Source organism: Pezoporus occidentalis, unplaced genomic scaffold (genome assembly GCF_034315485.1).
Source record: "Pezoporus occidentalis ecotype Australia unplaced genomic scaffold, CSIRO_AGI_Poc_V1 ctg106, whole genome shotgun sequence".
Taxonomy (NCBI): domain Eukaryota; kingdom Metazoa; phylum Chordata; class Aves; order Psittaciformes; family Psittacidae; genus Pezoporus; species Pezoporus occidentalis.
In genome coordinates this window covers 377,896-403,437 of record NW_026912843.1, presented here as the reverse complement: position 1 = coordinate 403,437, position 25,542 = coordinate 377,896, and the positions used below count along the sequence as shown (strand labels likewise).

The window sequence follows — 25,542 nt, the reverse complement described above, 5'->3', positions numbered from 1 at the left end:
GAGCAGCCAAAAAGGAGGTTTTAAATCTCAGTGGGCATTAGCTGAAAGACATACAGTGATGGCCTGCAGTGATTTTAAATAGGACATTCACAAAGGATTAAAAGTATATATGTATCAGTCAAATCAATCAAAATACCAGACTTTTGCTAAACGCTCCCTGCACAGATTACTCTCACATACAGAGAATCAAGAAGTTGTTTTGGAAAAGAAATTACAAACCGCAGCTTTACTGAAATCATAGGGACACACCGTATAAAGGCCTCAACCACAAGAATGACGTTGTTCCTTTCTACTGAAAACACCTGAGCAAGATGACAAAGGTTTAACACCACTGGGAATACAATAAAGGAGCAAACTAGCACCCTGCGCTAGGGCTGACAGAGCGGGGAGCGCGCTGCAGGGGGGACTGGCACTGTTTGATCTCAGCTCCTCCCAAGTGGTGCAGCACCACATCACCTGGCCACGGCTGGACATGCAGGGGTGCGCCAAAGCTGTCCCAGAAATTCCTTAGAAAGAATAAAAAGAATCTGGGGAGAGGCATTTCAAAAGCAAACTGTTCTTCACATTCAGCTCTAAGGAAAGCTATTTGATTTAGCAAGCTGTTTTAAAAGGGTGGAGGGGGAATCACTCTTCCCTCAAAAATGTATCCAGTACAGACACTACTCTTCTGCTTCACAACAGCAACATTTGGAAAACTATTTAACCTTTCTATTTTTATCTGGGTGCATTCAAATTACCAATAATGTACAACATGCTGTAACAAAACCACTGATGGAGGGTATAATTTTCCCTCAAGCACATTATCCTAGCTGGTGGCCTAGAAAAATACATTGATAAAACAGCAGCAGACATCAGTTGATGGATAAAAAGCGATCACAGTTATGTAGTAGATGTTGCTGCCCAACCTTAAAATCATACAATTAGCCAAAAAATAAAAACAGTAGGTTGGGACATACTAACACCACCACGTTATTTATGGGGCCATACTAAAACTCCACCTACAAATACGGTTTTAAATAGACCAACAGATTATCATCTCACAATTTAGCTATTAACACACAGGTTTATTTTAAAGCCATCATCATGCCTGGTACTTTTATTAAATATCTTCTTCCTTGCCAAGTTCAATTGGGATCTCATCCTAACCATGATGAGCTTTTAATTTTCTTTTCTATTAATAGCAACTTAAAAATAAAATGTTCTCTTTCGAAACTGTAAAGCTGTAACTTTCTTTAGGAGCTGCAAGGGGGAAGAGAGATTAATCTTCCCACTCTGCATCTCTTAATACACATTAGCTATCTGCATGTATGGGAAAAAAGTAAGAGGACAAGTAAGAAAAAGGAATTTTCTCTAAAAGTATCTTAACTGTAATTCCACACAAGCATTTATCATGGCTCCAGAGCAGTAATAGGGAGTTATCAAAATACAGGAAATAAATACTTCAAGAATTTCCACCTAGGTTTTGAATAATTCTCAGTAATTCTCTTGTTGGTCATCGCTAGATAATAGATTGATGAATGACATAGCTGAAGGATACAGAGGCTCCTGCCCAGCAAAGCTCGTCAGCAGATACTCAAATTTCAGCATAATTGGGTCCACACTAATTCCCCTGCAAATGAGGGAAGATGGAAAGTTAGAGATGGGTATCATAGCACTTTGGGCCATCTGACACGTGGATTGGATTGTTCCAGCTGCTTTTCTTCTGTTGTCTCCTTCAAGTAACAGCAGAAGAAGGGACAGACAAGATCATCCACAGGCATAGGATCTAGGATAGGTATCACCACATGCTGCAGCACTCGCTTTCACCATCACACTGCAGTGCTGCCTTTACTTGCAAGAAATGCAATCAATAATACCAAGTCCTAGGCTGTCGTCGAAATCAGAAAGCTCTACTATCTCCAGAAAAGCAAGGGACCAGTAACTTCAGCCTGCACAAACACGAGAGAGGGCAGAGCCCATGGTACATGGCAGTGCTGGACGGACCCACAGGTGTGCTGCTCCACGCATCCCTTCAACCCAGCTTCCCACGCTGGGAGCTGCCTTGTCCTGCTGTGAAACCAGTGCACAGGCCAGGCCCTGTGCTGCTTCGAGAGGTATTTTCTCTCATTGAATGCTTGTGACCTCTCTTTTAGGATATGGGCCTTGCCACAGCTCTTCAGGCCTATCTTTATCTAACAATTGGAACACTGAAATGTGTTTTAATGAGGGATAAACTGAGACCATCTGGATGGCTCAGCTGCTACAGAGCATAACTGTTTGCTGATTTTAACCATGTCTCTCACAGAGAACACAGACCTGTGGTGCACAAAGTGCACTAGTTTGATTTCTCCTTGTAATCAAATGTGTTGATCTAAAAATCCATTTCCAGCAAATTGTCTGTTTTGGGAACAACTCCCTCCTCAGCTCTGAACCATGGGGATGGGGATGAGCAAAGGCAATTGGGCTGAACAGGTATTTTTTAAGAGGCTGACAGCAAGCATCCTCAGTGAAATCTTCCATTTTGGAACATGAGCACTACTTATTCATGAACAAATGTACATTTTTCAATTGTAAATCAATACTGAGTGCTGGGTAACTATACTGCTATCAGAATATATAATTTGTTGACCCTATATATATTCTGCAAGACAAACAGTGAGTCTACTTGGGGAGGTAAAGAAAACAACTCCTTGTAGGTTAACTTCCCATGTATCCTTATGGCATGGTCATAAAAGTGGCAGCATGGAACAAATGGAGCAGCAAAAGCCTCCTCCCACAGCTCCACAAAGCACTGCCTTTTTCAGTATTACCTTGCTGTTAGATAAGCATCTTAGGTTTATGTCACTCTATCAAACTGCACCATTTGTCCGCAATTACCCAGCAATTTTAGCTTAGGATAAGCCTAGGATGCTGATCAATGTGGGGCTTTCCATGCTACCTGCTGCCCCTTTCAGCCACCACTGCCCTCAGGCCACCGGCGGGGGGGTGAAAATATCTAACTGCACCACTTTTATTTGCCCGCCAAGATTTTTACCTGATTGTACAGACCAGAATGCTCTGATTTTAGTTTCTCAAGATGAAACTGTTCCACTTTGTAGGAAGAAAAATCAAACCACCACATATTTAATGGTCAGCAGAAGAAAGCATGAGAATAGTTCTATATACTATTAGAATTCTCCCTAGGTAGATGGGAGACTTCGGCTCAAATCTCAAACGGAACAGGGCACCAAACCCTAACTTCCTATGCTCCTCAGGCCCTTCTACATTAGAAGACAACAAGCACTAGCGCTTTGTGAAGCTCCAAATTTTAAAGACTTCAGCAAACTTCACAGCTGCTTTTGAAGAGACCAAAACTGCATGTGAAGGTGTTGGGAATGGTTACATGTGTGTGTAATGACTTCCACCAAAACAACAACATACACCCTTAACAATTGAGATTGAAACATTCTGTTTCAATTAGTTTAAGTGCTGTTAATTATGCATTCACCAGAAATGACAGCTTTAACTTCTGATTCCAAGCAGATCTGAAAATTAAAAGCATAAACCCAATGACTGTTCTTGTAAGTAGAACACACTTGGGGATAACTGAGATCTTATGGAATTTAGCATATTTTTTTTTAGCATACCTTTTCTTCATCTAAATAAAGTTTCTGGGGAAGAAAAGTAAAGGTCCTCTGTTGATTATATCTCTCAAAAAGTGATGCAACACAGAATGTTCTGGCCTTTGACCATAAAGTGATTATTTGAAAATGAAATTTAAGTAAGCCTTGCATTCATTTCCTATCAGAGTATCAAAAAATGCCTAAAAGAGAATTTTTGGAAGAAGTATCTTGAGACATTTGGAAGAAACCCCCCCCAAAATGCTGAGATAGATGACAACCCCCATTTCTGAAGCTACATCTAGTACATGGTATTGCTTTATTGATTTGTTGGGTTCTCAATTCTTTTAGGTATAAACGCTGCTACAGAAACATCAGTTGGTTACTATGATATTTTGCTGCCCATTTCTAAACCAAAAGGGCTTTGCTAAATCTCTGAATTCTTGTCACAACTGAACTTCTGAAATTCCCTGACCATGAATGACAGTCACAGATTCACTCTAACTCCGCGTCGCTCCATCGGTCACTGGGCCCAGGCAAAGGATTCCGTTATTAGAGATGCAGATACATCTACAAATGAATCAACAAAATTTAATCCCTGCCTCTACAGGCAGAAGGGGTAACAAGGAATTACCTGCATTTTGTCACAAGTTCTGCAGAGATCCATGTCTAAAAACAGCAAGAATCAGTGATACTATCAGGTTGTGTGCAGGTGTACTAGTTTAACACAACCATATCGTAAACACTGGGATTTCCATGATTAATCTTAAGAGCACTGCTTGACTCATCCCCCTGCACTGACTTAATACCTGAAATCTGCAAGTAAGCAAAAAATGTAATCCAGCTGTTCCCGAGGTTTGCATACTAATCAGCTCCTATATATTTCCAAGAGAAGCAAATTCACACCTCCTGACAACAGATTTGTTTTTCATAGTTATGTTCTGTGGACCCATCTGCAATATTTCACACATCAGGGAATTAAAGCCACCTTACTTCTAACAATTTTGAGCAATCTCTGAATCTGTGTTTTAATCAGCAATCATACAAGGATAGCATTCCCCCTCAGCAACCTTGAGAATAAAGAAAGGAAATTGTCAATTTGCCAACAACAATCTCGGCATGTTTGAATACAACCAAAAAAAAAAAAAAAAATAAATAAACTTATATCTCAGAAAATTAAGCAAAACTAATCAAAACATAAACCACATCTGTGACTTGCATGCACCAAACCCACGTGTCATCCCAAAATGCATATGCAGTCTGCTGCTCCCGATGTCAGGGAGCAAGCCAGCCAGGTTGTGGATTACCCAGATACCACCTCTTGGTACAGCTTACATAAACCTGGTACTCCCTCTGTAAATCAGTGCAAAGACCTGAGGTGAGCACTTTAAATACACAGCTTTATTCACATCTATTTGAGTGTCCATTGTTTTGCTGCTTTTGAAAATGAATGTAAACCACTTCCTCAGATATGTTCCTCACTAACCTGATGTTTAGGTTGCTTTTTGTAATCCCTTGCAAGAACAGAACTTAGCAAATTCAGGCACAACTACTTAAGAAAGCACCTTCAGTCCTATTGTCAAAAATTATTCCAGCACTTGGGAGCTGCACCCATGGAACACACTGAGCAGAACAGACTATCTCCGTATCTCTGTACCAGCAGCTCAAGTGACCTTCAAGAAATTATGCAAATAGTAAAAATGTTCATCTACCATCTCAACTTATTTTAGCATTTTTCAAAGCTGCAGCTCGCCCATGCCTTCCCATGACTGCCAAAACCACGTACACTGTACACCTTCTTTTAACAGGGTGAAAAACATTCCTGTAGCACTCTCTGTACTCCTGCTCTTCACTTACATCACAGCCAAAAGGCAATGACACAGGAAAATCTGTGTATGTGCCTGTTTATCTGCTTCTCTGGTTGACCTGATCTGCCACTTGCAAGCACACAGGAACAACAGCTTATTTGCTGAATCTGTTTACCCCACTGTCATTCAAGATGTAGCATGATGCTTAAATAGGCAACAGTCAGATTAATATAATTGAGGATGCAGTTCAGAGTAGACAGGAAGCCACGCTGCAATTGCAAAGCGCTTTTTCTCTTATGATTAAAACATCCCCAGGGTTCTATCCGTATAAAGACATACCCGCAGCAGAGATGCACAGAAGCCAGAGGACCAAGAGAGACGAGTTTTTCCTTTTCAGACTAGCTCCACGGTTTGAAAGGAAGAAACATGAATCACGCGAAGTTGCCATTTTCATTGCATAAGAACCACTGGTGGATTTGTCATTCCTTTCGACACATTATCATCAGAGCTATATTTCTATTACAGAAGATGTTTCAGGCACCAGAATGAAATCCCAGCACACAGATACAGAAAATCTCTTAAATGGCCTAATTTTCTTTTACTGCAGTGACATATGCCTCTCTGCTATTCCCAAACAGATTAGAAAGACTCTGTCCGAACACAACAGAAGAAAAGCAAATAAGGAGCAAATCAGTGAATGAAAAGGAGCTCACGTCTTCAGCATCACACGACTGACCAGCAAAATTCAGATTTCTTTGTACTGTCATTGCTATTCCCAGTAGAGGAAAAAACAGATACGCAGAGTACAGGCGGCCTCCTCCTGTAGAGATCCAAACACTGTTATCACAGATGGTAGAGGAAAAAGTAATATTGCTGCTGTAGACGCTTGCTGAAGTCTTTCTGACTAGTCTCACGTAAGCTATTTAGTATCTCAGCACAAAAATATGAAAGCATTTCACTTTGAATTACTTGTCCTTGCTCACAAGTTGTCAAGGAAGTCTGAAGAATAGTAACACCAAGAGTAAAGTAACAGTGGTGGAAAAGGGCTTATCAAAGCCTACCATTACCTGCAGCATTTCACAGGTCTAACGACGTTCAAAAGCAGTGTCCACAGACAGAAATGCTCTGCTGCAGCCAGAACTGCATGACAGACACATCCCCCCCCACTTGATAACCACCAACTCAGTGTTAAAACTTGGTATAATGATTTAAGTGACATTTGCCCTAGAAATGAGCCCTCCAACTCCTACTGAAGCACACAGGAGTCACAAGTGGAATAACAGACAGAAACTATTTCTGTATCTGTGCAGAGTTGATCTTTGCCTTTTCTCTAGCCTAGATTTATATCTCCCTTAAGTGATCAGTGTTGGCCTAATTCTACTCCCATTTACTTCAGCTGAAGCTTTGCCATCAACTTCAAAAAAGATGGATTTAACCCAATAGAGTTCATTTTGATAAATTCTGCTTGCAGAGAGGAGGACCTCTGCTTCTCCATCAGAGGATAGGATGATGTATTTTTACAACAGGCTTCACAGCTAGATGACATTGCTATGTCCTACATTCACATTTTGGTTTTGAGCAACACTGCAGTTCTGAAGCAACTCCTACAACCATCCCTTTTTATTCCATGTTAGTTCAGTTTGCAGAACAGCTTTGGGGCTCATGAACTAAATTTCTTTTGGAGGAAGCAAAGCAGAAGCCCCACTGCAGGTTCACACCAAAAGCACCCACCACGTACAGATCTGAAACAATTGCAGGTCTTTGGAAAGCTGTCACATGCAGTGAGCCCATGCAGTCCAAAGGCTCAGACAAAATCTAGCCCAACATAAAACCTGCACAGATGCAGAGGCCCCAGCACTGACTGCTTCAAGCTATTGATCCTATTGATCTGCTCCTAATGCACCAAATGACCTGCTGATACAGACACATTTCTAATTCCAGTTCTACTTCTTATCTCTAGAATCTTTTTATTTCCCATTTAGCATTAGAGATATTCATGACCTTCTGTGGTTTATTACCAGATTCTTACTTAAACAAATTTCCTTTTTTGGATTATGGCCTCAGACCTATGCCTCCATCTTACAGGGAACTGACTCTATTTGTTTAAAATTCTCTCCCAGAATCAACCTTCCAAGACATTTTTAGCCAAGAGATCATTTGTTTAGCAGTGCATTAACCAGTACTGCTCTGGAACATCTCATTTTATGCACTAGGCCTAAGAACTGCAGTGAAACTCCGGCATCTGCAAATCCATGATCAGAATACAATATTGAAAGGAACACTACAAAAGGAGCCCTTTGGAAAAGGGTCAACATTTCAAAACCCACATTACCTATGTAGCAGGAACAGCAATATTTTAGGCTTTTCAGCTTCGGCAGAAGGAAGGACCATTACCTAAGGTATGCCTGCAAACACTACAGTGGGAATGAAAGAAGATGTACTGAAAGACTCATTTAAAAAAACACCGTCGGAGAAAGAGTAACCCCAACACAGCACGGCGCAGACACTCGACAGGGACAGAAGTCTGACTGCTTTCATGCAGGTCGAATACGTCAGGCTTTACCCAGCTAAAATTCCCTTTAACAACTATATCCTAAAAGTCTTGGGAAGCCTTCTGTCTGAAGGAGCATCTCGTTCTGCCAGCAAAGTGCCTCAGGATTTACTTTAATTTTATTGCTCACACCCCAAGATTAGGACAGACATCTCCTGACTGGCAGAGCTCTAGCTGCAGGACTGCCTGCCCCTTGGCTCTGCTCTGACCTAGGCTGGGCACCTCTACCTCTGCTCTGCCTCTCTGTTCTACCTATGGAGGCCTCTGAAGGATGAAGTGAGAATTCCCCTGGCAATCCTCCTTTTAACAAGGGAAGGAGCAGTAGTTACCCACTCATTTTTATCCCTGTAACCGTAATCAGCCCACCCTGTATTTCAGCAGCGCCACCTTCAAGTTAATAGAGTGTAAATTTTGTCATAGCTCATTGTCTTCTTTTGTTTACTATTTTGTGGTGCATCTATCACTAATCCCACTGCAGCATAATTCACCAATGGAAGGTGACACTTCCAGGAAGGGTGCTTTAACAACAGAAACACTAATTAAGAAGCACTGTAATTATACTGCAGAAACAAGTGACAAACTTCCTGCATAGCACCAAGTACATGGACTCAAGCAGTCCAGATTAAGTCAACGTTTTTTTCTCATTGCCCTAACTTTTATATAATTTCACACAGTAAATGGAAAACTCATCTAGAAATGTGGGGCAGGTCACTTAGCACTGTTGCAAGCAACTCCATAATAATATTTAAAATGGAAAGACTTTGAGACTATATCTGTAATGTTTTTCAAATTCCCTACACAGGACAAGCCTGTGCTGCTTTCACTCCTCTTTCAGCACCTTCCACTTCGGCCTGTCTGAATTCCCCCTGATGGAATCAACTAAAGACTCCAACAGAAAATCATATATCTGTCATGTAAAACTATAAAACATCAAAAAGGAAGCCAAGTTGGCCACACAGAAAGCATAACCTCCTACACCAACCATAAAGCACGAACTGCCGTTTCAAATCAGTGTTCTAAGACTGGTAGGACCCTTTGACTCCAGAGGTCCCATCAGACCAACAGTTGCACATGACTCACAAAAACGCAGGCTCACACTTCCGTGAGTTTCTACTTTCAAATTAAACCCAACTTTTTAAATCCTTTTCTCCATTTTGTTTCATAACAAAACCATAGGATAATTTTGGTGGGAAAGGATCTTTGAAGGTCACCTAGTCCAATTCATTGCCAACTTTAAATGTGAAATAGGATCATACCCAGCTGAGCTCTGAATATCCTCAAGGATGGAGATTCCCACCCATCTGGGCCACTGCTCCCATGTTGGAACATCCTCCTGGTGAGCAAGTTCTTTATATTTAATCAGAATTTCCCTTACTGCAACTTCTATTACCTCATATCCTTTTGCTGTGTACCTAAGAGACGAGCCTGGCTCTGCCTTCTTTTATAACCCTCCACTGGGCAACCGAAGAGCAACCCCCTAAGTCATCTCTTCTCCAGACTGAACAACCCCAGCTCACTCCACCTCTCCTTGCATGCTGTGTGCTCCCTACCTTGATGGCCCTTCACTGGACTTCCTCCAGTTGTATTTGTCCTGTTCTGGGGAGACCAAGACAGGTCCCAGCACTCCTGCTGTAACTTCACAAGTTTTAAACAGAGAGAGGAAGTTAAAAAGAGTGAAGTTGACAGTTATTAAGAAGTTTAGTGACCAGATTTTAGCTCAGGCATCCTGCAAATCGCAGTTAAGGTCTACCTGCTATACCAAACAGGTTCCATTGCTCATACAATGCCATCATTTACACAATACCTCCGAGAGTAAATGAAGAGTGGATATAATTTGCCAAAATCACTGGGAGTAGGACTTCATTTTCAGAATCAATGATCAGTTTTCATAATTGGTACTAAGGAAAACAAGGAAACATTTTACGTATAATGAAGCACTTCCATTTGATGGAAAAGGTAAACCTAGAGTGCATTTTCAGAACCACATTTCAACCTCAAGGTCAAATTCTGCAAATAAAGATTAACTACTTTTCTTACATATAAGATTAGCCACGTAAGAGCGATTCTTTTAAAATCTCTTTTCCTCCAGTCCACAAAATATTGGAATTAGGGGATTCGACTCCCATCAGTGAAGGAGTTCAATACATTTATAAATCTCCATTCACTGCTGCTATCAAGCCACCCTTGGTAAAAAAAAAAATAATTTTGATTGTTAAGGGGAAAATAAATACATATATATCTGTTTACTAGCTCTAGCAGGTTGCATAATTCCCCCAAATAATCCAAGCAATACTGATACTTGCTATATTGGAAGTTTCACAGCATACACAAGAATGCAATACCTAAAGCTGAACACCAACATTAGGGTCCAAGACACTATGAGGCTATTAATCATCTCTACCTTTGTTTTACAAATGGAATTTGAAAAAGGAGGCTGTGGTAAAGGCAACAGCAAATCAAAGCAGCATTCAGAGATTAGTAACTCAACCAGCTTTCCCAAGACTGAAATTTACCCCAAAGGGAAAGGTCTGGACATGCACTAAAGTGGGCAGGCATCATGTGAAGTGGCAGAAAAACAAACGACCAAATCAATTAGTACTTCAGTGAAGCCACAATATTAATAAAGAGAGAACTTGTGCATGAAGTCATTCTCTCTTGTTTAACCAAAGTAAGATCAGCGCTCACCTAGAAAAAGCAACAGGGAGGCAGTTGGCAGCACTGGTAACAAGGGGTAGCACCCTTGGCATGGGAAAGGATGTTAATTTAGCTCTTAAATGTCTTATAGTGTTATCTCATACTCAGCAGTTGGGCAGCAGGAGTTATGCAACTCTGCAGCACCCGTAGAGATGTGGAAAGTGGAGTCTGTCCACAGCACCAGCAGAGCACTGCTGTCATACTATGTGTCAAGGAAGATGGACAAGCAGAAAAACTGGAGAATGAAGGAATCATTCAAACTGTCTAAAGAGAGCAGGAGAAGACCTTAAGCCTCTTCCAAAGAACTGTGACCCAATGGAGATGATAGGGAAAGACTAGTATCGATACAGACCTTCACCATGGAATTCAGCTGAAAGAAAACCTACTGGTGCTGCTTTGTAGCATGGCTTTCCCACTCCATCTCATGTTACTAACCAACATCCTCACTTCTGCTTCTCAGGTACCAGAACTTGACAGGCACAGACTAGTTTGGCTGAGTTGTCTAAATATGAACATCATTTCCAGCCTGCCTAGACAGTTTTTAAAAGGAGAGCCAGCATGAAAAAGATATCTGTTGCAGAGAAGTCAGCTGGTTACGGCGGATATGGTGATTCAGGCTCTAAGCCTTCTTAAATTTACAACCTGCTAACCAAATCTGTGTCCATATTCAGATGAAGTGATTGGGCAGTGAAGTTCAGAGCAGTAGTCTTTTAGAGGCAAATCCAATTAGGATTGGATTTCATTTCTTTAAAGGTGCCTAAAGTTTCCTAAACAATGACTGAACAGCTTTCTAAGGCACCCTGCAATAAACTTTATGTTACGATGCACATGGATTTTGCAACACATAGAAATCTCATTAGTAGCAAGAAGGACTGCAGGACTTAACCCACATGATGCATTACCATTGACATGCTCCCTATGGAATTAATAAAGAAAACGCAAACACTTTCTAAGTCAATTTTTTACAACAGTAAATAGCTTACAAATGGTTCCACAGCCACTTTTACTGGTGCACATCGGCTCCAATCATTCCTTTACCTCAGCTGAAACCTCAGCCCTTAATTATCAGCCACTGTTAAGACCTGACATGTCTCCTGATACTAACAGCATACCTTCCCTACAAAAACTTATAATCATTCTTTGGGAGTTTTATACCTTCACTTAAGAAACTAGGCAATTACAGCTTGCTCATGTTCTATTTTGTGGTGCCAGTAGTTTTCTTCACCTTGAGAAAATTTTGCATCATTATTCTAATTACAATAAGTGGGAGTACACAAAATCTTTCCAACAAAGGAAAGAAACTGAGATGGCAGATGCTGACATTTTATACTGCAAAATACCAGAAGGGGAAATAATGAAATACTAGAACTGCCACTTACCCAGGTAAGAGTCAGCTGTTGTAAATAAAAAACTACATTCTTTGAAAATCATTCAGGTGTTGATGAACTGCCTCAGTTATTTATACTGTTACAGAATAAAGCTACAGTGACTAGAACTGTTTATTTAAAAGAACAGTTGCCAGTACAACACAAACAGTATGTATGTGTTTGCGATGCATTTAGAACCCCAAACCCCATGCAGGCAAGTTTTCCCTGGTGTCCTGACACACCGTCACGCATGAAAAACACATGGTGTTTCCTGAAGGGCTTTCACATGACATTACCGTGCTGAACACAACCGTGCATTTAAATACTCTACTATACCGTTTCCATGCACAAGAGGGCTGCCTGCCTAGCCAACTGTGATACCCAACGTCCGAGATGCCATGGAGCAACTGCTCCCCAGCATTTTGAGGAGAGTGAAGGAGTTGAACACTTTAACAGTTTCCTCTTTAAGTTCTCAAATTTATTAAGGTCTCTGTGCTAGAAAAACTAGAAAGTTTGGATTCAAATAAAATACATAATTACACAGGATTTTCTCAATCAGAGAGAACTTCAGCGAAATAGAACGAGGACCCTACATGTGTACCTGGTTTAGATGGGCAGAACTGAGGAGTCACAGCCACCTCTTCTGCAGAAGAAACCTTTGGATATTTATGCAACCAGAGAAGTCATAGCACTCTTTTAAAATACAGAGTAAATTCAGTTTCAGTCTGTCCTCCAGATAGCACACATTTCTCTGTGTTGTACTTGAGTAACCTCTTACATAATCCATCAACTTCCTTATTTTAAAATACATATAAAATACTCCGAGTTTGAGTCCAGTGATAACAAAGTAGTCACACAAATCTGAATGCCTCTTAAACCCACTTTTTTCTTTTGACAACTGCCTGAGAACAGAGAGTGCAGTGAGCTGTTCTTCCTTTAAATTTAGCTTCTACCTCTGTGGAAACTCCTTCCAATACTCCAGTATTCATTGCCTGGTCTTTCCATTCAAGCGGAAAGGGACAATGGACCTGATTTGGCTGGCCCATTCTCATGACGAATTATTAGCTTCATAGCTACAGGGAAGTTACAGAAAGGCAAAACTGAGCACACGTCTAAACAGAAAACACCATTTCTTTCCTTTACATCTGAGCTGTGGAAGGGTTTTGTATCTGTACTAGTGCTTGTCCCCAGCAGTGGGATAGCTGCCTGCTGTAGCAGCTCTGTATCTCACACCTCTGTCTCACAAGATGAGCAGCATCCAGCACTGGTACCACCCCAGACGGATGCGGTGTCCTCAGAGTCCACGTGAGGCTCTGGACTTGCTCATGAATCTGGTTGACATGGGATTTTTCTGAAATTAGAACATTGCCCCATTTTCAGTAAAGCCTCCAAGACGCCAGGGTTGTCCCTGTTAGCAAGGACACTCCTTGAAAATGAGGACATCTGATAACCTTAAAGAAGGAGGGTAATTAATCTCATACCTGCAACATTTTCTCCTAAAGAAACAGTGATAAAAGTAACCTCCTATTAGAATACCATTAAATGCAGTTATTATGCAATGCTCGTTACATAACCCCGCTTTACCAATGCCGGGTATTTTATTTTCAGGCAGAATTCACTTTCACAGACTTGCCCACATATGAACATATTTAAAAGTATGGATTGCCTCTCTCAAAGGACAGGAAAAAAGCTTTGGTCCTAGATACATTTTCAGCTAAATGGATGAACGGCAGAATGTCTGCCAATATCTCAGATGTAACTTGAATCCTTAAGAAGTCTTTTTGAGAATCCCTTTTCAGCTAATTCCTTTCAGAGGAGTCATAAATTTCATATAAGCACTTGCAAATCCAAATATATCACCCTATGCAGATATTTGGTACCATCTGAATTTCAGCTAAAACTGCACTGTGAATCTGTTCAAAATTTAAGGATAAGCAAAATTTGACTAACTAAAGCATGACAACTTGCACATTTGTTGCTGTATTTATCAAAACTATTTTTGTCTTCTATTTTCCTTTATCCCTCCTTCCAATGAGGAGCAGGAATAGTGATGCATTCCCTGTTCTAATAAAATATATAGTCTAATTTTACTTAATAGGTTCAGTTGGTTTAGAAATAAATTATAACTTCCAAAATAGACATTTGGATATTTTGCTTCTTGGTGTCTCAGCCCAAGTTCAAGGCAAATAAAAATCCACAGCTAGGAAAGAAATGAATTAAACAACACTGCATGTGAAATTCTGACAAGGCAAGATGCATTTTTAAAAGATTATGTTTAAATAGGAAGGATGGAAACTTTCAAAACAGAAATCCCTGCAAAGTACAAGCATTATTATATAAAATTCATTAATAAGCTGCTTTTTTTTCTTTCCAGATATTGGAAATATTGAACATTTACTATTACCTATTAAATTCATCCCAAAACACTGCATTGATAAGGAGCTTGGAGGTATGCTATGTGACAATTGCTAATGAGAGTATAAGCAGCTGGTTAGTATTTCAGGTATATCATCATCCTTTGGTAATAAATCCTGACAAAACAGTAAGCTTAGTTTTTCTTTTACATAAATGATTCTATTATAATGAATCATTTCTATCACTGTACCTTCTAAAATTAAAGCGTAGGGGATGTTTTCAAAGCAATTATCATTTGCCTTCTGGCTGTACAAGCTAATAATGGACATTTCTCTATCTAACAAGCCCACGTATCTGCCTTATGACTTACAAGTAACTCAAGTTGCTACTCATCATACACACCGCTTGCATACCCTACCTCCAAACACAAAATACTGTCCACACAGCATAAAATTATCCTATGCAAAGCATAGCAAGAAAGTTACCATTAGAAGCATTAGTGTCCCGTACCTGAAATCCTCCAGCCACTGAGATTGTGTTACTGAGCCAAGAGATGAATTATGCAGATGAGAGGAGCTACCCGTTACAGCAGGAAGGCACGAGTGACCACGGTGTGATGTACTCACCCAGGACCAGCTCCAGAGGGCTCTGACCATGAGCTAGAGGAGAGGTACCTCTCCTGGAAGGGGAGCACTCTCTCTCCACCCCTGCAGCCTGGTCTCTCCTCTCTCCTGTCTGTCCTCGCCTCGCTCCCCACGGAGCACACACTGCCTGGAGAAAGGCAGGAGCAGCAGTGCGCTCCTAACGCGCAGCACGCAGCGAGGGCAGCGGAGGAGGGAACGAGAGGAGGTAGTTGCTCCTTTATTAACAAACCCTGAAAAATAAAGTGACGTTGTTACAGTTTCCCATTCCAGAGCTTTTAAACTGTCTCTTCTCCAGCTCGCAAGGGAAGGCAGCAAAGAAATTGGCTTCATCTGTCCTGTCAGCCCCTGTGTGCCTCATTTTTTTAATGCACCGCGGCTATGCAAGAGAATAAAGCCTGGGCTTTGTGCACACCTCAGGCTACTGAGCAGGGCAAAGACAGTTCTTTACTCATGAAACAAACGTTAAGCATGTGCAAAGCTAAGCCAGGCAAGATCCACTGAAGTTAGAAGCACTTAAAGCAGAAATAATGACTTTTAGAAACCACTATTTGGAAATGCCACTGTAAAGACAGGAAGGCAGTGAGAGTTCCAACCACTGCCTGTGAGATTTACACAAGTGTTTTATATGCAATGTAAGACTGGTGGCAAAGGAAGTCTTCACACTAAACCCAAAATACCATGCGAGTTATCAGTTATGAAAATATCTCTGAAAATACGAGGTAGTGGATTAAATGGGATCAAGCAGAAGATGAAACTGAATCCCAGGCTCCCTCCCTCTGAATCCCTCAACTAAGAGGGGAGGCAACTAAGTCATGGCTCCTATTGCTCAGCTTCTCTGCAGAGGTTGTAACACCATGTGTAAGCATACCTCTCTTGCTTTGTAAAACCTATCTGAATGGAACTATAACAAATTCAACTTAGAGCTTGGAGAAAATAAAGGAAAAGAAAAAAGGGAAAGGCAGGTCTTAATAGTGTCCATTTTTAAAAATGTCCACACAAAAATAAGCAAGCCATGTAGTAGTAATCTACATTAAATATATATATGTATATATAGACACACATACACACACACCATGTTCCTACTGGTTGTATGTCTGTTCTGAACATCCATCATTTCCTCGTTTCTCCTCACGTTCTCAACAAACCAGTAGGTGCACCTGCAGGAGCCCGGTGGAGGTTCGGTTCCCCAGAAGAATCCTGTCTGCTATTTTAACACTAAACACCAAACTGTCAAAATCCAGTCATTTCCCACAGGTACACATTCTACCCCATTAATAAAAGACAGAATTGTGATTAGAAAAAAAAATATAAAATATCCAGAATAAAGGAAGCTTTTAGTGTTGCCTTTTAAAACCATCCTCAAATTATCTCAGTAAAAGTTAACATATTTTAATGGTGCAAATTTTTTATCACTGTCACACTATGAAAAAGTGATCAAATTTCCATTTCAATCTGTAAAGCATAACATTTTCTCCTACAGACCCAATAAATATTTGTGATACAGTGATAGTGATATTATATCTTAGAAGATCAAATTCCACCACTTGATGGGTTCTTGACCAATCTGAATTTAAAGTATTTCACATGTACAGCAGACCTTCTGTAACAGCACAGTTGAGAAGAACAAGCAGTCTCAGATTCTTGTGTTTGTTTTGTGAGTGTAAAAACCACTAGAGAGAGCCTCACCCAACCATTAAAACGGTTAAAATCTAAGTAATTAAAACATTTTAAAATCTTACAGAAATTAAACATGGCCCTATGCAACCTGTTAAAAAGGTACACTTGAGGCATGCAACTGATCAAAAAGAAAACAAAATCGTACCTTACCAAGAAAGCAGTATGTGCAACATCCATAAAACACGTTTCTAAAGTACCAAGAAGAAACTGCTATTGGTAAAATGACTTATTTCTTGAGTCAAAGAGATAAATATGATCAAGATCTATTTGATACGACTTGGTCTATTAAAAAAAGCATGGTGTTTTATTCATATGTCACGTCTACAGAAGAACTTGAGCAAGTAAGCACTGAAACTGTAACAGATTGCTGGGCTTCGTACACTTACAAACCCAGAATGTTAAATCAAGTTAGAATTAAAACACGTTTAACCCATCTTTTACTGGTGTTTACAGTTATACCACACTGATGACAAAGCCTTGGAAATACAGGTATTAAAATACAGGTGTATCCTCAAATATACTTCTCTGCCTCACAGCTACTTACAGTCCAAGCCAACTTCTAAAATCACAGCACACTGTGTCACTCAGAGCAGTTTGCTCAGCACCACCTCTCCATGCACCCACCCGAAGCCCCATTCACCCCGGCAGTCCTCGGCCAAACTTACAGCTCATTTCCAACCGGTTCTGCTGAAAAGTAACTCTTTGATTTATCAGGGGTTTGCACACACTGTACAGAATAGTATGGAGCTGATTTAAAGCAGACAGAAAGTAACCCATAAATATACTTCACGATTATTCAAAGCCCAAATGGCACCACGACCTGCCAAAGTACACGGTGCACTAAGCACGGGAGGCCCCAAACGCAGCCAGGTCTGTACACCCGAACAATGAGTGCCTGGAGCTCGGGGATGGAAGAAGAGCAGGCAGAAGGGAAATGTCACCTCCAAGCAAACACTGCTGGCACTGCAACGCTTACACACATAAACACTTCTTCATACTAATTCCCATTTTCGAGACCCTATGTGTTTACTATCAGCACTCTGAACCTCAGCGGAGGAGTCTAAAGTTAACTAACTTATTTACCTTACCATTACGATACTTTCCATCCTGAATAACTTGGGAATTGGTTTATCTACATTTATAGAGTTACATGCTTATTTCTTTGTTACTACTGTGATCAACCCAGAAAGGAAAAAATCTTGCGGGGGTGCTTAAAAATTATAGAACAAAGCGGCAGAAGTTTGGTTCAGAGGGCAGGAAATGGACATTCAAGACCATTCCCAGATACCACTTTAGGAAAGTCATTTTTGCCACTTCTCTAAGTTTGCACGAACCCCAGAGTAACTGAATGTTGTCTTCCCATTATATTAAAAGAATCATCTTTGTTAGCCAGATACATACACATTTCCCTGTATATAAACTTAAGTTACTAGCCTAGGTAAATTTGTTAACAAATAGAATATTGTTTCTTATCCAAGCAGATAGTAGAAAAACTGTGTAATCTATGTAAGATAAGATACAGTAAGTCATACAATATGATAGATCACTGTATTAAGTCATATATATGGGGTTAAATGAGACAGTAAAATGTCAAGACTTTACTAAAGAATGGAGGTGATAGAAAGCCAGTGGGAGGGTCCTGTTGCTTGACAGAAGGGCACAACACACTGCTGGTTCCTTAAGCCATATCAGCTTTGGAATTGCATTTTTCTCTCTAAGAAATCAGAAGGTCATTTTCAGCCACGTTTTAAAATCTACAGTACCATTAAAAAGAAAAAAAGGCAGGAGAAATTAAGAATTAAATGAATCACAGAACTGGGAGATAATGAATTTGGCAAAGGGCAATAGGAAACAGAGGACACCTTTACTTCTATTTCCATAAATTTAGTAGTGTGTTTTCAACACTAAGAATAAAACAGCTCATTTAAAAGAAACTAGGATGTTTAAACAAAAACTGCCTACCAAAAGCTTGAGATAAAAACATGCACTTGATGAAATCAATGCACTGTATCTGTTATCATTTCAGAGGTGACCTTTGTATTAGACATTCCATTTCTCATCTTCTGAACAATTTTGCTTACACCACCCTTCTGTAAGCAAGTTGGAAAAGGTGTAAGAATTATGAATGATGAAAAAGGCTACCAGGGATGCACAACCGGCCCCAAAACCTGCGTAACTAAAGGAAATTCTACCTCACCTACAGAAAGGGAAAACCAAACTCAACTGCACAGATTTTTTTGTGCTACGGCAGCAGTATCCAAGACATACCACTGCAGCACATTTTTAGACATATAGACAGCACCTGAGCTGTAATATTTTATAAAGGTGTCAAATTTCTGTCCCCAAAGGTAACTGGGAAGTGCAAGACAGCCATTATGTCTCCAGATTTTAAAGACAATCACAAACCCCTGTAATACAATATTGACTATCATTATAATACACACCAACGTACAAATACAAATGCTGAAACTCTACAGCTTTATGCAGATTGAGTGCAAGGATGAAGGATGTCCTGAGCCAGTCGCATAGGGAGGTAGTCACTGAACAGCCTCCTTTCAACACCAGCTTCTGGGCTGTAGTCTGAATACATGCAGAAAGCCAGGGAGCAGCAACCTCCCCTTCTCTCTGTGCCAATCAGGAACTGAGCCAACATATCTTATAGGAAAATCGGACATAGGGAGACTTTCTTTATGCCATGAACTTAGATGCCTAAGCAAGACAAAACAGTCTTGGTCCACTGATTTCTGGCATCAGAATTGGCAGGCCCCAAAAATTAAACACTTAGCAATTTTCAAGCCAGAGTAACATAAAGAAATAAAATAGGGGAAAAAAAGAATCTATTTCATAGTCTATCATCTATGCACATTTCTTTTATCTGTAAGATTGCCCGATGTCCACAAAACAGTTTGGTTACGAACGACTCAAACATTCTTGTGCACAACTTTATTAGTCTGAATTCATCCAAATGCATCTGTCCCGACAAACCTTTCTGTAATACAAGAATAGATTTTCTGCTTGAGGAGAAAGTTTCGAAAGTAAATGTCTGATACTTTTTAAAGTTCTATAAAAGATTTCTTTTAGAGGAACGACACAGTCTTTTTAAGTAATTCATCTGCTTTTTAAGTAGCTAGAACAGTGTAAGCCTAAGTTGCAAAGCTCCTTTCAACCTCAGTAAAATTATCACTTAATTATATGCTAGGTCAGAACTCCCCACCCAAGAGAACAGGATTTAAATATCACATTCACATACTCTTCTCCTCAGACTGTTCTCACAGGCTGAATTCATTCCCCACCATGTTTTTTTCCATAATTACAACAATGAAAATATACAAACTATAATAAGAATGTCCCAAATACTTGGCCAAAACACAAATACAGCTTTAAAAATATCCTTCTCTCATTTAAGAAGGCCTACTAATCCCAGATAACAAACCGTCAAGTAGGAAGTTCCTGGAATTTACATGTTAAAACTGTTATACTCTGATCCCAACTACAGAATCAGTGCCACGTGTGCATCGAAGAATACCAAATCCACAGGACACCCAACAGAAACCCTTCCATGTGAGCATCTCCCAAGTCAGCCAAGCAGCCGTGACACCCAGTCCAGGCCTATGGGAATAGCTGGGGCTGGGCTGGCGCTTGGGAGCTCTTGGCTGGCTCTCAAAGCTGGTAGCAGCCATAGAAGACATGCAGGTTACAAAGCCCTGTAACAGTAACTTGCAAAGAAGCACTTAGTGTGTGATGTCCCTGCCGATGGCAGGTGGTTGGAACGAGGTGATCTTAAGGTCCTTTCCAACCCTAACTATTCTATGATTGTATCTCCCAAGAAACTTAAACAGTAGCTACTCATGGAACAATTATGCAGCCTCTTCAGCAAAATGAACAGAGGAAAGTAAGTCTGCATTTTCTGACATCTGATTTGCTTTTGCTATGAAGTGCCAGGTATTTTATTAAAAAAAAAGAGATCTTGACCTTTTTAATGAAAAAGAGAAAAAAACAAACCTGCCAAAACAAATAAAACATTCACAGAGAATGAGAAAGTCTGGTATAGCTTTTAACACATCATTTAGCAAAAGAGAATTTGCAACTGGTTGTAGTACTGGTCATTGCACATCTCGACAGCTGTAATTTCTGGAAAAGTATGTTTTGCAGTTATTTGAGTGGTGCAACTATTCTATTTAAATTATTTGTATTTTATTGATCTGGAACCCAGCAGCTGCTTACCCTTTAGCAAGTGCAGTACAACTGCTTCTCTGAACACCCTGATGATACTTTCACCAGCCTTTGCATGGAAGTACTGGGACATTTTGCACTTTAGACAGATCAGATATAACCAATACATGTAGTATCCCTGCTATTGTCTTTTACATTTTACAGAGTCAGAGTGATTGCTGTTTAATAAATTACTGTATTTCCCTGAAATTCAGGCACATCATTAAGGTCTTTAAAGAGAAGTCATCAAAATAGAAATTGTTCTCTTTTTTCCTGAGTGTGCCAAGGGTTGGAGGGATCACAAAGACCATGCTGTTTTCCCTGCCTGTTTAGCTGAAGACATGCAAAAGCCACCTGGAAGGAGAAGAGCATCATTGCAACGTGTTTTCTAATGGAACCTTCAGAATTCTCCTTTCAGACTACTAAAATAGACACATACCCAAAGATGTTTCAGAAGATGAAGCAGGAAAATACAAAGAAACAGTTTACTTGTCCTTATACAAATGACAAATCTCTCGGGTTAATAAAGTTTATACCAATACCCTCATTACTTCATAAATCTGGGAGTGTTTCCTACAGTCATTCAAGCACTATTGTATCACGGCAGCACTATGCCACCAATGCCAAAATTCCAGAATACTTTCTCCAGAGCCACTTCACGAAACTTTTCTTGTTTCCAAGAAGTGACCCAACAAACAGGTAATGGGCCAGGGGGAAATACTCTGCTCCAGCAGCACATTAATGCAAATTAGGAGGAGGCAAGATTTATTCTTCATTACTCACCAGTGTCCTATCTTGCATCAACTTATTTGCTTCAGTAGAAGCCACTTACCAGCCTGAGAACTTCCATGTTCTTCATCCAGCAGAACCCAAACGATAACACAGACCTAAGCAATTACCCCTCATAAGTGTAAAATAGCGTAACAAAAAGTCATTCTTCACATTTCAACTGTCTCTACAAAAACAGACATGAAAATAAGAAACCGTTGTGCATCTGTAAAAATCCCACCAACCTCCTCTGCCAGCAAATGCTACTCAGTTTGAGTTTCAGAACAAGCCTTGTATGTAATACGGTTTCAGCCTGGGCATTCTGAACAACTGAGTTAATTTTCACTTCACCACGTGGAATTCAGAAATGCTCAAGATGATAATTTCTTGCTGAGATTGGAGATTAGTATAAATCCAACCATTCCATACGAGTGACTAAAAAATTCATCATCATCATCATTCATTTTGCTCCTATTTATTCCCCCAGGTTAAATTTAAACCATATTTATATTAGTATTTTGCATGAGCATCGTAGTATAACTTAGAAAAGAAAATGCTGCCCAATGTTATTTTTAAATCTAAAAAAACCTGGTCTCTAGCAGAAAAACTTTAATACTTACCTCCCTTCTTGTACAGCATCTTATATTTTTCTACATTTCTGAAAATGATTTGTAGAAGAGCTTAACACATCATAAAACCGAAAGCTTATAACAGGTACAATGGAAAGTGATATTGAAAAGGAGAAGCCTTTTTACCATTACCAAGAACCCTTAAGCATCAAACATTCATAAATATGTTTACATATATTTATAAATTATGAGTGGGTGACTTTGATATGGAAAGCTTTTGCAAGCAGCAATTAACTGTATTTGTGGTTTTTATGTATAATCTTATGCACAAAAAGGACAAAAATTGGAAAAGACAATGTTGAAAAGGAAAACCCATTTCTAAAGGTATTTCCATCTTCTTTCCACAAGCTCAATATGAGAAGCATATTGACAAGACTGTTCAGACAGGCCAGTATTACCCCCACAGAGGCAAACTGACGTAAATTCTCTTACAACGGCCTGGAGGAACCCTCTTCACAATCCTAACACACAGTCAGGTGGAGTTATCTTCATTGAAAGAATATTTTAGCACAGAGAAAAAAGACAAAAATTAGTTACATTGCTCACAGGACAAATTCTTGGTTCTGGTCATAGGATTTGGGATTTCTTTCTTAGGTTCTGGGCCAGTAATTTGCCTTTAATTTGGAAGAAAAGCAAACCCGATCAAACCTGTTCTCTATTGCACCCTCAGTGAACTCAGAACATACTCACACACTAAGCTTACATGTTGTAACAGATATGCAGGCCTGCATCTACACCACTCAGCACTCAGACACCCCTATTTAACAGTGGATTTTTCCAACACTCAACTTGTGACTACACTGGTTAGAAAACACAGACCCCAAAATATGTCAGATTCAGCCCTTATTCTATACTACCAGGAAGCAAATAGATAGCAAAGGTGAAACTGTCACTTCCCACCTTAGTATTAAAACTCATGGTTTTGACCATCTGGAAGTTCTCGCTGAAAAAGGTATCGTGTTGTATTGTACCTGTGTTCTTCAGGAAAATACACATCATCCTTGAAAAACATTAGTGTCACAAGCTATCAACAGAAAGGTTAAATATCAAAGTCAAACTATTTGTACCTCCTCTATCATACACACAGAAAGCATGGGAACTTTGGTTGCAGGTTTCTATTTACTACCTTTAACTATTTACTACCTTTTGTTATTTGTTATTTTTTTATCATATTATATTAGGAACTTTGCAGTTAACATTATAAACTCCATATATGTTTATGCATATATGCTCTGCATAAATTACATAAAATCTTGAACTTCACAGATTGTTTCTATGATAAATCTACAAACAGCAAAGATGCTCACTGGACATGCTGGCAAGAGAGCTGCACCAAGGGGACTGACTTAAGGTCCTTTTTCCAGTTTAAGAATCGATTTATTTTATACTGGTCTCTGAAAGTATTAGAAGTTAAAAATCACAGCAAATATCAGGATGTTCCCCTGTAACTTCAGAGATCCCTTGGATGCCTAAATTTTTGCTTGGTTGGGTTTTTTGCAGAACTGGAACAAGATTCTCCTGAAACAATGGAACAGTTTTAGTGAAAGTAGTTCTTATGGGTCATTTAAAATGTTGCAAATTTGAGAGCCAGCTACTTCGAAGCTACTCACAGTAGTAAAACTTTTCCTATGGACTTTATCATCCCACCTCTCATCTCAATCTGTAATGAATGGGTTACAACAATGCTCACTCAAATGTTAAAAATAACATTATTAATTCAGATTTTAAAGCCAGTCTGTTCCCTGACAGCTGAGGAGAAACAAGGTCACAATTATTTCTTTGACAAACAGGCACCCCAGGAAGTGGTATTTTCTTGTAGTACTCTTGCGTTTCCCTGGATGTCTCATCTACCTGTTACTGCTGATCCATAACTTGGGAGCACGTGACTTCCAAGCTCTCTCTTATCATCACATTGGAGAGGATCTGAATTTACTACTCCAGAATTACTGTTCCTGCATAATAGCAGTGAGTTGGATTTGCTTCCCAATACAAATGCCTGGTTCGTGCTTAGCTCAAAGGATTTTGCATTTACGTTGCTTGGTTTTAAATACTTCTATTGTATTTCTTTCTTTGGGTTGGTTCTGCCCACCCTTCTGGATGAGAATCTTCAAACATGCAGACACAACGATTGCACTGCAGAAGTATTAAGGACTTGTATGCCCTTGAAGTATGACAAGCATGATGATGTTTTAATCTCCTTTTAAGCACTGCAGGTAACAGTCCAGTCCTGCTTCTATGTTTTCAAGTGGTCAGTTGGCTTTTCCCAAACAAAACTCACCACATTCTTACTGCAAAAGTTAAAATTATTCTGGGTGCTCTGGAACAAAATGGTGCAAATGTACAAGGAGAAAGTTGCACTTGCTGTTAAGAAATAATACTGTTACATAAAAGCAGCGAAATGGGACGTTATTGAAATGGCACATGGACTTCTCAGTCTGGTCACCTGCCTTTCACACCAAGCGGAAGCAGATCTTCTCACCATCCTCCTCTGCTCTGTCAGCTTGCCTGCTAACCCGATCCACATCTTCACACACCAGAGCCTCAGCCATGAGGGAGCAGACTTCTAACAGATGGGAACGGTGTAATCTCTGCTTCCTCTTCAGTTAATAGCGCTTCAAGTGAGTCAGGATGAACTGACAGATTTCCAAGAGACCCAGTGTCACCTGGGGACGTGTCCCCCAGGCTCTGAGGAAGCCAACCCCCTGGGATTCAGCTTGACCTAGGGCTGACCTCATGGGCACAGGGAGCAGGAGGGGTTGGGAATCAGCTATTTAAAGCTCATTACAATATCAATGTCAAGCTCAAGGGACTGCCAAATCCACTTAATCCTTCCTGCTGAAAACATACCTTCCAAACCGAAAGCCTATTTATCTCAATCTTACTTACGCAAAGCTGACTTATTTTCTTCTCCTTCAAGAAATCTCTGGAGTTACTGCTCCATTAACTTGAAAACTGTTCAATGCTGCACAGCACCTCTTCATTTTACCCTCTTTATACATGACTTAATGGTTCCTTTACTTCCCGGGAACTACCAATAAACCTCGCTGTAATCTGTTTACTACATCCTGTTCATCCAGTTTAGATTGTCCTAAGCATCCGTAACAGTTTAGACATTCCTTATGTAACAGGGCTGGGACATCAAGACTTACCATGCCTGAGTGCACGCAAGCCTAAAACTAGCCTTCCACAAGTCACAACACACATCTCAATTGAGCTTCATTTATATTTTCTATTAGGAAATGGATACTTCAATTCTTTT

At 40.0% G+C, this 25,542-nt stretch overlaps 1 protein-coding gene across 13 annotated transcripts in view; it reads right to left on the bottom strand.

The window, feature by feature from the left end:
- Positions 1 to 25,542, bottom strand: part of ATP2B2 (ATPase plasma membrane Ca2+ transporting 2) — a 309,277-nt gene that overhangs the window by 194,729 nt on the left and 89,006 nt on the right. Inside the window, exon 1 of one of the 13 annotated variants that reach the window (XM_062620089.1) lies at positions 14,980 to 15,136. The exons of 11 other annotated variants lie outside the window; for them this stretch is intronic. The gene's annotated coding sequence lies outside the window, so the exon portion shown is untranslated. Of the gene's footprint in view, positions 1 to 14,863; positions 15,137 to 25,542 lie in introns of those variants that run through there. One more of the 13 variants, XM_062620099.1, reaches the window with a different exon arrangement.